General features: G+C 39.9%; 1 protein-coding gene across 1 annotated transcript in view; it reads left to right on the top strand.

The window, feature by feature from the left end:
- LOC309617301 (uncharacterized protein) overlaps nucleotides 1-15928 on the top strand; it is a 66938-nt gene that overhangs the window by 17328 nt on the left and 33682 nt on the right. The window lies entirely within an intron of this gene.

The raw sequence follows: 15928 nt of genomic DNA on the forward strand, positions 1-15928 counted from the left end.
TTACAAGATACTGAATAAAATTCACTGTGCTATATAGTAAATCCTTGTTGCTTATCTATGTTATGTGTAATAGTTTCTGTATGTTAATTTCATACCCTAATTTGTCCCTCTTCCCCTCCCTTTCCCCTTTGGTAACCATAAGTTTGTTTTCTATGTCTGTGAGTCTACTTCTGTTTTGTATATAAATTTATGTATTATTTTTTTAGATTTCACCTATAAGTGATCATATAGCGTTTGTCTTCCTCTTATTTCTTTCATTAAGCATACTGTTCTCTAGATCCATTCATGTTGCTTTTTAAAAAAAATTAATTAATTTATGGTTGAGTTAGGCCTTTGTTGCTGCACACGGGCTTTCTCTAGTTGTGGTGAGCAGGGGCTACTCTTCCATGTGGTGTGCGGGCTTATCATTGCGGTGGCTCCTCTTGTTGCAGAGCATGGGCTCTAGGCGCATGGGCTTCAGTAGTTGTGGCTCGTGGGCTCAGTAGTTGTGGCACGTGGACTGTAGAGTGCAGGCTCAGTAGTTGTGGCACACTGGCGTAGTTGCTCTGTGGCATGTGGGATCTTCCCAGACCAAGGCTTGAACCTGTGTCCCCTGCATTGGCAGGCGGGTTCTTAACCACTGCGCCACCAGGCAAGCCCAAGGTTCCTTTTAGAAAAAACTTCTCAGCATTAAGGTGATGGTGACTTGGTCCAGATCAAATGTCTTGGTGGCAAGCTGGGGGAAAATCATAGGAGAAGATCCCAGGCCTGTTGTCTGTCAGCTTGGGAATGATGTTTGAGCAGTGGCCAATGTGCTTGAGTGCAGGTTGTGAGGAAATAATGATATCCGCATCCTGTCCTCTTTCTGGTCCACAAGTTGAGAGCAAAGAGCTCAGTACAGAGCTCTTGATGTAAGGCTGTGCAGGGCAGATGGCCCACATATCAGGTGTCTTGAGTGGTGGATGACCTGTGACAACAAGTTCTTGACAAATTTTTTAGTGACTGTGTGGACAGTAATTGATTTGGAAAGATGCTGTGGGAGAAGACACCACAAATATACAGTATATTCGAATTGCCTCTCAATCAAGAGAAAAAATAGAAGCAGCAAATAAAAATATTTGGAACCTATGAAATCAAATTTCACTGAAAAAGAAATAAAAACAATCAATTTACATATGAAGAGGCACCCAACCTCAATGATGGTCGGGGAAAATAAATGACAGTGCCAATATAATCGTTTTTGTTCTCCATTATATTGAAAAAGTGCCTTTGTAGCATCTCTTGTCATCATCAGTGGAAAAAAGCCCTTTGATGTACTCTTCCAGGGAGTATACATGACTAATATCCCTTTTGAGGCAGTTTGTCTCCTCTTTTGCTTCTTCAGGATCTGGGCTTTAGGGGTTCTGTGGGGCTGATATTTGTGTAATGACCTTGATATTTTCTGTGTCCTTGGGCCTCTGGTCAGTCTCCTTCAGGCATTGATAATTTGATTTCCTGGAGTAGAAGAAAAAAGGCAAACAAATCATATAGAGGTTGAATCAAGAGGGCAGAACAGAAGAACGTGGAGTTCACTCCTCTCACAAATACATAAAAAATACATACATGTGGAACAATCCTCACAGAATACCTACTGAATGCCAGCAGAAGATCGCAGACACCCAGACGTGCAAGAAAGATCTCCACGTAATGAGATAGGATGAAAGAAAAAAAGAAGCAGCAGCAGCAGCAGCAGCAGCTCCCTCCTGGGAGGGAGCTGTGAAAGAGGACAGTTTCCCTCACCCTGGGAAGCCCCTTCACCAGTGGGGACGTGCGCTGGGAGAGAAACAGAGCTGCAGAGGCTTGGAGGAGAGTGCAGCAGTCAGTTTGCAGCAGACAAAACAGAGACCTGCACAGAGGACCTGTGTTCCCTCGCTGCAGTCCTCAGCCCAAGACGTGTGCCTGCTGGAGTGTGTGGGTTTTGGGTGCTGAAACTTGGGCTTCAGAGGACAGACCGAGGGATTGGGCTGGGTTTGGCCACACGCAGACAGCCCGAAGGGGCTGGAGTGTGGTATGTGCCCAACCCGGGGTGTATGCGGAAGAAGACCAGGCTGGCCATAGAAGCAAAACATCATTGTTGAGGGGCAGGTGAAGGGAGGGGCAGGTCCACCACAGCAGCCTCTTTCTTGGTCCCACCTCTACGACAACCTCTGGGAGCACACAAGCGCCAGCAGGTTGCCCACACGTGGAGGTGGGGCTGAAATCAGAGTGGATCCCCAGGTACTGCCTGACTTAGGAAGCAGGGCTGATACCTGAGCCCTCTCCCCATGGCTGTGCAATTTGCAGATTTATGCCACTGCCACTGGCTTTATAAACTCAGTGCCTGTGGGACATCCGAGTGGACAGTGGGCACTCCCGTGGCTGGGATGGGTCCAGCCTTAGTAGCTGTGGGCTTCGTGGGCACTGGCACATGAAGGCTGGGCTGGGCTGGGGTCTAGTCTGCTTCCATAGCTGCCACAGTGGGTCCATTTGTGGGACTACTGTGGTCCTGGAACCTGACATCAGTGGATTAGCACCTACGGATCTGTGCTGGTGGCTTTGTGAACACTGTGCCTAAGGGACACCAGGGCTGATTGCCTGCATTCCCACAGTTGAGGCGGGGCTGAGGGCAGTGCCAACAACAGTGTACTTTGTGAGCCCACACTGTGGGTGACAGGTGGCAATGCAGAGCACACTTCCTGGTGGACAGCTCCAGCAGAGGAATGCTCAGTGACTCCCCTCCCATTGGGAGTGCTCCAATCCAGCCTACCTCATTATGCTCTCTAATCCAGCACAGAAACACACCTGGGGCCTTCTATTCCAACAACTAGGGAGCAGACCCTGCCCCCGAGAGAGCTGTGTCAACCACAGAGCAAAGAGGAGGCCCCGTTCAACATCCAGTGCAAGCTCTGGTCACCACATATGCCTTCTGATAGTCTTCCAAAAGATCGAAGAGAAAGGAAGCCTCCCAAAGACATTCTATGAAGCCACTATCACCCTGATACCAAAATCAGACAAAGACACCACCAAAAAAGAAAATGACAGGCCAAAACCTTTGATGAATATAGAACCTAAAATTCTCAACAAAATGTTGGCAAACTGAACCCAACAACACATAAAAAAGATCATACACCATGAACGTGTTGAATTTATCCTAGGGTCACAAGGATGTTTCAACATATGCACATCAATCAGTGTGATACACCACATCAACAACAAAAAAGACAGAAATGACATGATCATCTCAATAGATTCAGAAAAAGCATTTGACAAATTTCACCATCCATTATGATAAAAACTCTTATGAAAGTGGGTATAGAGGGAACATATCTTAACATACTAAAAGCTATTTATGACAAACCCACAGCCAATATGATACTTAATGGTGAAAAGCACTTAGCGTTCTCACTAAAATCTGGAACAAGACAAGGATGCCCAGTCTCACCACTTCTATTCAACATAATATTGGAAGTCTAGCCAAGGCAATCAGACAAGAAAAAGAAAGAAAATATATCCAAATTGGAAGGGAAGAGGTAAAATTTTCATTATATGCAGATGACATGGTACGATATATAGAACCTAAAGACTCCACACACAAACTACTAGAACTGATAAACAGATTCAGCAAGGTAGCAGGATACAAGATTAAAATACAGAAACTGGTTCCATGTCTTTATATTAACAATGAAATAGCAGAAACAGAATGGAAAAAAAAATCCCTTTTAAAATTGCATCCAAAAAAATTAAATACTTGGGAATAAACGTGACCAAGGTTGTGAGAGACTTATAAGCTGAGAACTATAAAACATTAATAAAGGAAAGTGAAGAGGATTCAAAGAAATGGAAGGATATCCTATGCTCTTGGATTGGAAGAAATATTATTAAAATGGCCATTGGACCCAAAGCAATCTACAGATTTAATGCCATCCCTATCAATTTACCCATGATATTTTTCACAGAACTAGAACAAAGAATCGTAAAATTTATATGGAACCATAAACAACCCAGAATTGCCAAAGCAATCCTGAGGAAAAAGAACAAAGCAGGAGACATAATGCTTCCAGACTTCAGAGAATACTACAAAGCTACAGTAATCAAAACAGCATGAGATTCGCACAGAAACAGACATATGGATCGCTGAAACAGACTAGAGAGCCCAGAAATAAACCCACACACCAATGGTCAATTAATCTTCGACAAAGGAGGCAAGAATATACAATGGGAAAAAAGACAGTCTCTTCAGCATGTGGTATTGGGAATGTTGGAGAGGCACAGGTAAACCACTGAAGTTAGAAAATACCCTCACACCATGCAAAAAAATAAGCTCAAAATGGCTGAAAGAGTTAAATATAACACATGACACCATAAAACTTGTAGAAGGGAACATAGGCAAAACATTCTCTGTCATAAGTTGTGCCAATGTTTTTGTAGATCATTCTCCCAAGGCAATGGAAATAAAAGAAAAATAAACAGGTGGGACCTTTACAAACTTAAAAGCTTTTGCACAACAAAGGAAACCATAAAGAAAATGAAAAGACAAACTATGAAATGGGAGCAACTATTTGCAAATGATGCAACCTACAAGGGCTTCCAAAATATACAAACAGCTCATACAACTGAATCACAAAAAAACCCAACCCAATCAAAAAAATGGGCAGAAGACCTAACTAGACATTTCTCCAAAGAAGACATGCAGATGGCCAATAGGCACATGAAAAGATACTCACCATTGCTAATTATTAGAGAAATGCAAATCAAAACTACAGTGTGGTATCACCTTAAACTGGTCAGAATGGCCATCATTTAAAAGTCTACAAATAAATGCTGGAGAGGGTGTGGAGAAAAGGGAATGCTTCTACACTGTTGGTGAGAATGTAAATTGGTGCAGTCACTATAGAAAACAGTAGGAAGGTTCCTCAAAAAAATAAAAATAGAGTTGCCGTATGATCCAGCAACCCCTCTCCTGGGCTTATATCCAGACAAAAGTATAATTCAAAAAGATGGACCGCTTGGTGGGAGGGCTACATACTCTGGTGGGACAATCCTTCACCCCAGCACCAGTGCCTGCAACCTTTGCTCCTTCACCTACTCCTGCTGTGGTCAGCAGTGGTCTGAATAACCAACGTGAACTCTCTATGGGGATAGTCATGGCATCTGGTGGATATGGGGCTCCTAAGGCTGTCTGGCTGCCTGCAGTAAAGGCTAAAGGCTTGGAGATTTCAGGAACATTGACTCACTGCCAAGGGCACATCTATATGGAAATGAACTTCATAAAGAAAGCTCTGTAGCACATGATAGACTTGGCAATTCAGTTTAACAAGAATAACTTTGGTGTCATCCCCAGCACTCCTCTGGCCATCCCTACACCACTGATATCAAACCAGAGCATTGATATCTCCCTGCCTCTCCACACCTTGGACCCAGTCATGAAGATAGAACCTCTGAACAACCTGCAGGTAGCTGTGAAAAACAATAGTGATGTCTTCTACTTCAGCTGCCTCATCCCACTCAATATGTTTTTTGAAGATGAAACGCCAGGTCTTCCTTGCAACATGGAAGGATATTCCCAATGAAAATGAACTTCAGTTTCAGATTAAGGAAAGTCATTTAAATGCTGACACTGTTTCCAACAAATTGCAAAACAACAACGTTTATACTATTGCCAAGAGGAATGTGGAAGGACAGGACATTCTGTACCAATCCCTGACTAACTAATGGCATTTGGGTTTTGGCTCAGCTCCATAGCCAGCCAGAAACCCTAAATTACACACTGTCACCGAAGTGTAGAGCTAGCTCCTGAAGCCTTCCAGTACATCTATCAGGTCTACGACAGTGTTTTGAAAAACTAATAGACTGGTCCGGTGCCCTCAGGCCATCCTGTGATTGGTGCAAGCCAAGAAATCTTAACCAGAAGAAACTGTATTGCCGTGTGGAATCTGAACCTAAACACACCGATGCCACCCGCTAAGGTAGTGACGGGTCTGACCTGTGCTAATGTTAGGGCACAACCTTTTGGATAGTTTTAGCTATCCGACACTTGAGCATTTGTAGCCACAGCTTCAATCACTTCCCACCTCTTGCCACCGGCTGCTGTCTGTCCTTACTTGTGGGCTTCTCCATCCTGTGCCAGTGGTTGGCATTTTTGACTGTAGTTTGATATTTTGTAATTGAGAGCTTGCTTCAAAAGCAGCAAAAGACAAAATATATTAAAGCAAGGAAAAGTGTCCCTGAAAGAAAAATAAGGTTATTTGTTGTGTTTTTTCTACTCAATTGTTTGAGCATTATTATACATATTAGAGAGGATTTTCAAATATTTTCCCCATTTTGTAGGTACACTCTGCTCACTGTAAATTGTTTCCTTTGCTGTTCAAAGCTTTATAGTTTAATGCAATCTGTTTTTCAATTTTTTTTTTTTGCTTTTGCTGCCTGTGCTTTTGTGGTCACATCTAAAAATACAATGCCCATTGCAGTGTCAAGAAATGTTTTCCCCCGTATATCTTCTCCTAGTAACTTTACAGTTTTGGATCTTCTATTTAATTCTCTAAACCAGTTTGAATTAGTTTTTGTATACAGTGTGAGATTCAAGTCTAATTTCTTCCTTATGCTTGTGAATATTCAGTTTCCCAAGAATTTACTGAAGAGAAGATACTTTTCTCATTGTATATTCCTGGCACTTTTGTCAAAGATCAATTGATTGTAAATATGTGGATTTATTTCTGAGGTCTCTATTTCGTTCCATTGTTCTATATGTCTGTTTTTGTACTGTGACCATACTGCTTTGATTAGTATGCTTTGTAGTATAGTTTGAAATTATGAAGCGTGATGCCTTCAGCTTTACTCTTTGTGCTCAAGATTGCTTTGGACATTTGGATAGTATGGACATTTTTAACAATGTTCATTTATTCAATCTAGTAATATGGGCGATTGTTCCATTTATTTGTGTCTTCTTCACATTCTTTCATCAATATTTTATAGTTTGCTGTGTACAGCTCTTTTACATTCTTGGTTAACTTTACTCCTAAATATTTTATTCTTTTCGGTGCTATTGTAAATGGGACTTTTTTTTTAACCTTTTCTGATAGTTTCTGTTGTTAGTATACAGAACCACAAGTGATTTTTATATGTTGATTTTGTGTCATGCTGCTTACTCGTTTTATTTATTAGTTTGAACAGTTTTTTGGAAGTGGCATTTTTAGGTTTTTGTAGATATAAAAACATGTCATCTGCAAACAGAAAATTTAGGTTTACCTTTATGACTTGGATTTACTTTATTTTTCTTGCCTACTTGCTCTGGTTAGGAATTCCAGTACTACTTTGAATAGAAGGGGCAAGAATTGGTAACCTTGTCTTGGCTGAAACTTAGGAGAAACACTTTTGGGACTGTTAGCTTTGGGCTTGTCATATGATTTTTAATGTGTTGAGGTATATTCCTTCTGTAACTAATTTCTTGACAATCTTTATCATGAAAGGAAGTTGGATTTTGTCAAATAATGTTCATGTATCTATTAATATGATATTTTCCCTTTATTCTCTTAATGTAATATATCACATTTTAAAAAAAAATTTATTTATTTATTTATTTATCCTTGGCTGTGTTGGGTCTTCGTTTCTGTGTGAGGGCTTTCTCTAGTTGCAGCGAGTGGGGGCTACTCTCCATTGCGGTGCACGGGCCTCTCACTGTCGCGGCCTCTCCCGTTGCGGAGCACAGGCTCCAGATGCGCAGGCTCAGTAGTTGTGGCTCACGCCCTTAGTTGCTCCGCGGCATGTGGGATCTTCCCAGACCAGGGCTCGAACCCGTGTCCCCTGCATTGGCAGGCAGACTCCCAACCACTGCGCCACCAGGGAAGCCCTATCACATTTATTGATTTGCATACATTGAGCCATCCTTGCATACAGGCATAAATCCCACCTAATCATGGTGAAGGAATCCCTTCAATGTGCTGCTGAATTTAGTTTGCCAGTATTTTGAGTATATTTCATCTACGTTATTCAGGAATGTTGATCTCTACTTTTCTCATCGTGCCCTTGTCTGTTTTTCTTAAAATTTATTTATTTATTTTTGGCTGTGTTGGGTCTTCGTTGCTGCACGCAGGCTTTTCTCCAGTTGCGGCGAGCGGGGGCTACTCTTCGTTGCGGTGCGTGGGCTCCTCATTGCGGTGGCTTCTCTTGTTGCGGAGCACAGGCTCTAGGCGCGAGGGCTTAGTAGCTGTGGTGCACAGGCTTAGTTGCTCCGCGGCATGTGGGATCTTCCCGGAACAGGGATTGAACCCGTGTCCCCTGTATTGGCAGGCGGATTCTTAACCACTGCGCCACCAGGGAAGCCCCCTTCTACTGTTTTTGTAGTCTCTATTACTTTATTTTTAATTTTTATTGGAGTATAGTTGATGTACAATGTTGTGTTCAGTAAAGTGAATCAGTTATATGCATATCCACTCTTTTTTAGATTCTTTTCCTATATAGATCACTACAGAGTATTGAGTAGAGTTCCCTGTGCTAGACAGTAGGTCCTTCTATTACTTTTATAACTGCTCTAATCCTTATTATTTATTTCATTCTGCTAATATTGGGCTTAGTTTGTTCTTTTCCTAGTTCCTTTAATTGTAAAGTTAGGTTCTTTAATTGAGGTTTTTTTCAGAGACAAAAGGTTTTATTACTTATGGCACAGCAAGCATGAGCATAATATTGTATTGGTTCTCCTTCCCCACACCCCAGTTCCCACTGGGATGACAGAGAGGGATCCAGTTGAGTGCTACGTATGGACTCGGTTGTGTTACACTGAGGAACACTGAGTTTGAGGACTCCACTGCTTTTAAAATGAGAGGTTAGCAGGTTCCTGTTTGTCTGAGGGAGACACATTAGCTCATTCCTCAAGGCTGTTCATTATAAACACACTCCCAAGAAATGGCTCAGGTGAAATGCTGTCAGGGCATGCATTCTTTTTCTTTCTTTCTTTTTTTTTTAATTGAAGAATAGTTGGCATATAATATTACATTAGTTTCAGATGTACAACATAATGATTCAGCATTTAATTATACTACAAAACGATCACCTTGATGAGTCTAGTAACCATCTGTCCCCTTCCACAGTTACTGCAATATCATGAACCATATTCTTTATTCTGTATATTAAATTCTTGTCAATTTTTATCATATATCTGGAATTTTGTACTTCTTATACCCCTTCACCTGTCTTGTCCAAGACCCACTCACCTCCCCTTTTGCAATCACAAATTTGTTCACTGTGTCTGTAAGACTGGTTTTGTTGTGTTTGTTTTGTTTTTAGATTACACATGTAAGTGAGATCATGTGGTATTTGTCTTTCTCTATGTGACTTACTTCACTGAGCATAATACTCTCTAGGTCCATCCATGTTGTCAAAAATGACAAGATTTTATCTTTTTATGGCTGAGTAATATATAATATATAACTGTATATGTACATTTATATACACATATATACATATATGTATCTGTATATGAATATATATCTACATATGTGTATAGATACATGTATATATATGTGTATGTGTATGTGCGTTGTGTATATTCATATGTATGTATGTGTATACATGTATGTGTGTGTGTGTGTATATATATATATATATATATATCACTTTTTTATCCATTTGTCTATCATTGAACATTTAGGTTTCTACCATATATTGGTTATTGTAAGTTATGTTGCAATGAAAACAGGGGTGCATGTATCTCTTTAAATTAGTTTTTTGCTTTGTTTTGTTTTCTTTGGATAAATAACCATACGTGGAATTTCTAACTCATATGGTAGTTTTATTTTTTTATGTTTTCAGAACCCTCTGTAATGTTTTCAGTAGTGGCTGCACTGACTTACATCCTTAGCCACAGTACAGGTGAGTGCTCTTTTCTCCACATCCTCAGCAACACTTATTAATTGTTGTCATTTTGATGATAGCCATTCTGACACCAGTAAGGTGATCTCTTTTTGTCGTTTTGATTTGCATTTCCCTCCTGATGATTAGTGCTGTTGAGCATGTTTCCATGTGCCTTTTAGCCGTCTTTTTGTTTGTTTGTTTTGTTTTTGGCAAAATGTGTATTCAGATCCTCTATCCAATTGTTTTTATTTTTGAAAATTATAGTTTATTTACAATACTATATCAGTCTCAGGTGATCGGGGATTTTTTACAGATTACACTTGACTAAAAGTTTTTACAAGAGAATGGCTATAATTCCCTGTCCTATACAATATATCTTTGTTGCTTATCTATTTTATACATAGTAGTTTGTACCTCTTAATCCCATACCCCTAATTTGCCCCCCCCCCTTACCTCTCCCCACTGGTAACCACTAGTTTGTTTACAGATCTGTGAGTCTGTTTCTGTTTTACATATATATTCGTTTGTATTATTGTTAGATTCCACATATAAATGATATCACACAATATTTGTCTTTCTCTGACTTACTTCATTAAGCATAATATTCTCGAGTCCATCCACAATGCTGCAAATGGCAGAATTTCATTCTTTCTATGGTGGTGTAATATCCCATTGTACATATATACTATATCTTCTTTATCCATTTGTCTGTTCATGGGCATTTTGGTTGCTTTCGTATCTTGGCCATTGTCAATAGTGCTGCTATACACATTGGGGTTTATGTATCTTTTGGAATTATTGTTTTCATTTCTTTCCTAGATAGGTACCCAGGAGAGTTATTGATGGATCATATGGTAGTTCTATTTTTACCTTTTTGAGAAACCTCCATCCTATTTTCCATAGTGCCTGCAGCAATTTACAATCCTACCCACAGTGTACAAGGGTTCACTTTTCTCCACATCCTCTCCATAATTTGGTATCTATAGACATTTTGATGAGGGTTATTTTGACAGGTGTGGGGTTGATATCTCATGGTTGTTTTGAATTGAACTTCTCTAATAATTAGTGATGTTGAGCACCTTTGCATCTGCCTTTTAGCCATCTGTATCTTCTTTGGAAAGATGTCTATTCATGTCTTCTGACCATTATTGATTGTGTTGTTCATTTTTTTTGTGTGTGATATTGAGTTGTATGAACCATTTATATATTTTAGATATTAACCTTTTGTCAGTCATATCATTTACAAATATTTTCTTACACTTTGCACTTTGAATTTTGATTTTGTTGATGGTTTTCATGGCTGTGCAAAAGCTCTTAAACTTTATTTAGCTTCCATTTGTTTATTTTTGCTTTTATTTCTTTTGCCTTAGAGGCCAGATCCCCAAAAAATATCGCTACAATTTATGTCAAGGAGTGTTCTGCCTATGTTCTCTCCTAGGAGTTTTAGGGTTTGATGTATCACCTTTAGGTCCTTAATCCATTTTGAATTTTGTGTCTGGTGTGAGGAAATGTTCTAAATTCATTATTTTACATGTAGCCTTCCAGCTTTCCCAACACCACTTATTGAAGAGACTGTCTTTTCTCCATTGTATATTCTTGCCTCCTTGGTGGTAGATTTATTCACCATAAGTGTGTGGGTTCCTTTCTGGGCTCTCTATTCTATTCCCTTGATCTATGTGTCTGTTTTTGTGATTATTGTAGTCAGGGAGCATGCTATCTCCAGCTTTGGTCTTTTTTTCTCAGGATTGCTTTGGCAGTGTGGGTATTTTGTGGTTCTATATTTATTTGGCGATTATTTGTTCTGTTTGTGAACAATGTCATGGGTATTTTGATAGGGATTGCTTTAAATCTGTAGGTTGCTTTGAGTAATAGGGCTATTTTAAAAAGATTAATTCTTCCGATCCAAGAGCATGGGATATCTTTTCATTTATTTGTGTCATCTTCAATTTCCTTCATCAATGTCTTATAATTTTTAATATATAAATCTTTCACCTCTGTGGTTAAATTTATTTCCAGGTATTTTATTATTTTTGGTACAATTGTAAATTTTTTTTCTTAATTTCTCTGATTGTTATTAGTGCAGAGAAAAATAACAGATTTCTGTATATTAATTGCATATACTTCAATGAAAATAAAGACAAAAATTAACAAACGGGACCTAATTAAACTTAAAAACTTTTTTGCCCAGCAAAGGAAACCATAAACAAGACGAAAAGATAACACTCACAATGGGAGAAAATATTTGCAAATGAAGCAACTGACAAAGGATTAATCTCCAAAATATACAAACAGCTCATGTAGCTCAATATCAAAAAAAAAATAACCCAATCAAAAAATGGGTGGAAAACCTAAATAGGCATTTCTCCAAAGAAGACTTACAGATGGCCAACAGGCACATGAAAAGATGCTCAACACCATTAATTATTAGGGAAATACAAATCAAAACTACAATGAGGTATCACCTCACACTGGTCAGAATGGCCATCATCAAAAAAATCTACAGGGCTTCCCTGGTGGTGCAGTGGTTAAGAATCCGCCTGCCAATGCAGGGGACACGGGTTTGAGCCCTGGTCTGGGAAGATCCCACATGCTGTGGAGCAACTAAGCCCGTGCGCCACAACTACTGAGCCTGTGCTCTAGCGCCTGCGAGCCACGACTACTGAGCCTGCATGCCACAACTACTGAAGCCCATGCACCTAGAGCCCATGCTCCACAACAAGAGAAGCCACCACAATGAGAATCTCGTGCACCAAAACGAAGAGTAGCCCCCACTCGCTGCAACTAGAGAAAAGCCCGCGTGCAGCAACGAAGACCCAAAGCAGCCAAAAAAAAATCTACGAACAATAAATGCTGGAGAGGGTGTGGAGAAAAGGGAACCCTCTTGCACTGTTGGTGGGAATATAAATGGATACAGCCACTATGGAGAACAGTATGGAGGTTCCTTAAAAAACTAAGAATAGAGCTACGTTATGATACAGCAATCCCACTACTGAGCATGTACCCAGAGAAAACCATAATTCAAAAAGACACATGCACCCCAATATTCACTGTGACACTATTTACAATAGCCAGGACATTGAAGCAACCTAAATGTCCATCAATGGAGTAATGGATAAAGAAGATGTGGTACATATATACAATGGAATATTACTCAACTATAAAAAGGAACGAAATTGGGTTATTTGTAGAGACGTGGATGGACCTAGAGAGAGTCATACAGAGAGAAGTAAGTCAGAAAGAGAAAAACAAATATCGTATATTAACACACATATGTGGAATCTAGAAAAATGCTATAGATGATCTAATTTGCAAAGCAGAAATAGAGACACAGATGTAGAGAACAAACATATGGACACCAAGGGGGGAAAAGGGGGGATGGGAGAAATTGGGAGATTGGGATTGACAGATATACCCTATTGATACTATGTATAAAATAGATAACTAATGAGAACCTACTGTATAGCACAGGGAACTCTACTCAGTGCTCTGTGGTGACCTAAATGGGAAGGAAATCCAAAAAAGAGGGGATATATGTATACGTATAGGTGCTTCACTTTGCTGTATAGTAGAAACTAACACAACATTGTAAAGCAACTATACTCCAAAAAAGTTAATTAAAAAAAGAAAAAAATTGTGTATACTTCAAATTTACTGAGTTTATTTATGCTAATAATTTGTTGGTGAGATCTTTAGGGTTTTCTCTACATATTATCATGTCATCTGCAAACAGTGACAGTTTTACTTCCTTTACAAGTTAGATCCTATTTTGTATTTTTATTTTTGTCTTTTGGCTGTGGCTACAACTATTAATCCTGTGTTGAATAAAAGTGGTGAGAGTAGGCGTCCTTGTCTTGTTCATGTTCTTAGAGGAGATGCTTTCTGCTTTTCACAATTAACTATGGTGTTAGGTCTCCTTTTGTCATATATACCCTTTATTCATTCATTCATTCATTCATTCATTCAAGCCACACAGCATAGCATGGGGGACCCTAGTTCCCTGACCAGGGATTGAACCCACACCCCCTGCAGTGGAATCGCAAATTCCCAACGACTGGACTGCCAGGGAAGTCCCTGTCCTTTATTATAAAAAGGTATGTTGCCTCTATACCCACCTTGTTGAGAGTTTTTATCATAATTCAAATGTTGAATTTTGTCGAATTTTGCCAAATCCTTTGCTGGAGGTATGAAGTTGATCATATGATTTTATCCTTTTTTCTGCTAATCTGGTGTGTCACTTAATTGATCTGCATAGACTGAGTCATTCCTGCATTGCTGAGATGATCCATTTGATCATGGTGTATGGTTCTTTTAGTGTATTGTTGAATTCAGTTTACTAATATTTTGTTGAGGGTTTTTGCATCTATGTTCATCAGGGATATTGGCCTGTAATTTACCTTTTTTGGTAGTGTGTTTATCTGGTTTTCATATATAGGTGATGCTGGCCTCAGAAAATAAGTTTGGAAGCACTCCTTCATCAATTGTTTGGAATAGCTTGAGAAAGATGTTAACTGTCCTTTAAATGTGTGGTAGAATTTATTAGTAAAGCCACCTGGTCCTGGGCATTTATTTATTGGGAGTTTTTTGATTATTGATTGATTTCATTTCTAGTAATTGATCTGTTTAGATTTTTTATTTATTGCTAACTCAGTCTTGGAAGATTTATGTTTTTAGGAATTTATCCACTTCTTCTAGGTTGTCCCATTTGTTGGTGTATAATTGTTTGTCGTAATCTGTTAGGATACTTTGTATTTCTGTGGTGTCTGTTGTAACTTCATCTCTCATTTCTGGTTTATTTGGGCCCTCTCTTTTTAAAAAAACATACTACTATTGTCTTTTATTCTTTACAGAAGCTTAAGTCTTTGATCTACTACCCTTACTCTATGTATACTTTTTGCAGTGAGATTTTTACTTTTGTTTGTTTTCTTCTTCCTATCAATAATTAGTGAGACTTCTTTTAAGCTTAAGTAAATTCCTTCAACATTGCTTATAAGGCTGCTTTATTAGGGATGAACTCTTTTGGCTTTTGCTAGTCTGGGAAACTCCTGATCTCCCCTTCAATTCTTTTTTTTTCCATAAATTTATTTATTTATTTATTTTTGGCTGCATTGGGTCTTTTTTTTTTTTTTTTTGAAATTCACGGTCTTTTATTTATTTATTTATTTATGACTGTGTTGGGTCTTCGCTTCTGTGTGAGGGCTTTCTCCAGTTGCGGCAAGCGGGGACCACTCTTCATCGCGGTGCGCGGGCCTCCCACCATCGCGGCCTCTCTTGTTGCGGAGCACAGGCTCCAGACGCGCAGGCTCAGTAACTGTGGCTCACGGGCCCAGCCGCTCTGCGGCACGTGGGATCTTCCCAGACCAGGGCTCGAACCCGTGTCCCCTGCATTGGCAGGCAGATTCCCAACCACTGCGCCACCAGGGAAGCCCTGGGTCTTCATTGTTGCACGCAGGCTTTCTCTAGTTGCAGCGAGCAGGGGCTACTCTTCATTGCGGTGTGTGGGCTTCTCATTGCGGTGGCTTCTCTTGTTGTGGAGCACGGGCTCTAGGGGCGTGGGCTTCAGTAGTTGTGGCTCACGGGCTCTAGAGTACAAGCTCAGTAGTTGTGGCACACGGGCGTAGTTGCTCCGCGGCATGTGAGATCTTCCCGGACCAGGGTTTGAACCCGTGTCCCCTGCATTGGCAGGCAGATTCTCAACCGCTGCACCACCAGGGAAGCCCTCTCCTTCAATTCTGAATCATAATCTTGCTGGTAGAGTATTCTTGTTGTAGGCTTTTTCCTTTTAGCGCATTGAATATATCCTGTCATTCCTTCCTAGTCTGCAAAGTCTGCTGAAAAGTCAGCTGACAGTCTTATGGGAATACCTTGAACATAACTAGATGCTTTTATTTCACTGCTTCTATGATCCTTCTTTACCTTAAATTTATGGCACTTTAAAATATGTCTTGGTGTGGACCTGTCTGTCTTCATCTTGTTTGGGACTCTGTGTTTCCTGGACCTGGATGTGTGTTTCCTTCCCCAGGTTAGGAAAGTTATCAGTTACTATATCCTCTAATATGTTCTCTGCCTCTTTCTCTCTTCTCCTCTT

The sequence above is a fragment of the Balaenoptera borealis genome (assembly GCF_965194805.1).
Source record: "Balaenoptera borealis genome assembly, chromosome: 19".
NCBI lineage: Eukaryota > Metazoa > Chordata > Mammalia > Artiodactyla > Balaenopteridae > Balaenoptera > Balaenoptera borealis.